The sequence below is a fragment of the Bufo gargarizans genome, unplaced genomic scaffold (assembly GCF_014858855.1).
Source record: "Bufo gargarizans isolate SCDJY-AF-19 unplaced genomic scaffold, ASM1485885v1 fragScaff_scaffold_41_pilon:::fragment_2:::debris, whole genome shotgun sequence".
In the NCBI taxonomy this organism is placed as follows: Eukaryota; Metazoa; Chordata; class Amphibia; order Anura; family Bufonidae; genus Bufo; species Bufo gargarizans.
This window is the reverse complement of record NW_025334113.1, coordinates 1-721: the sequence shown is the minus strand read 5'-3', so window position 1 is coordinate 721 and position 721 is coordinate 1.

Sequence of the window (721 nt, the reverse complement as noted above, 5' to 3'; positions counted from 1 at the left end):
TTACTGTGACATCATGTTTTGGATGTCATATATCTGTTATATTTTGTGTTCACAGAAGCAGAAAAAATAATATGCCTTTAAGATTCATTTTGTAAAGTAAGGTAAACTCAGTGACACAGCAGAAACAACAGAAAACATAGTGTTAATCTGTTGTTACTGGGCAAAAGTCTAGACCAATCACAGCCAGCTTCTCATACAGCATACAAAGTTTTCACCAATCACAGACAGCCTGTCTGGGAATTCCCCTAGCTCCTGCTGCTAGAATCATTATTCACCAGAGACAGGAGGTGAAGAGACATTCACTCCACTGAGAGCTGAGTTTTATGGGAACAAGAGGCCAATATAGGTATTTAAAACAAGTTATATAATGTTCATATTGTTAGTATGGTGTTTAGAACTGTATATTGAACTAGATATATATGTGTTACTTACAGTTCCACCAATTGCAAACCACAACGTTCACAGATATAATTGCAACCATACAAATTCAATTACAAGTTTCAAATTGCAAGCTACAATTGCAAGCATTCAGATTCAAATTGCATACAACCATACCATATTGATACTCAACCAATCTGCAAATAGTCAATGCATACTGCAAGTTAACTATTACGACCTCCGATATTCTCTCAGAGAGATCATAAAGTGCTTAAATAACTTAAAGGAGAGTACAGATACTGAAGAGGAAATATATCCACCATTTTATGTTAAATGACAAGTT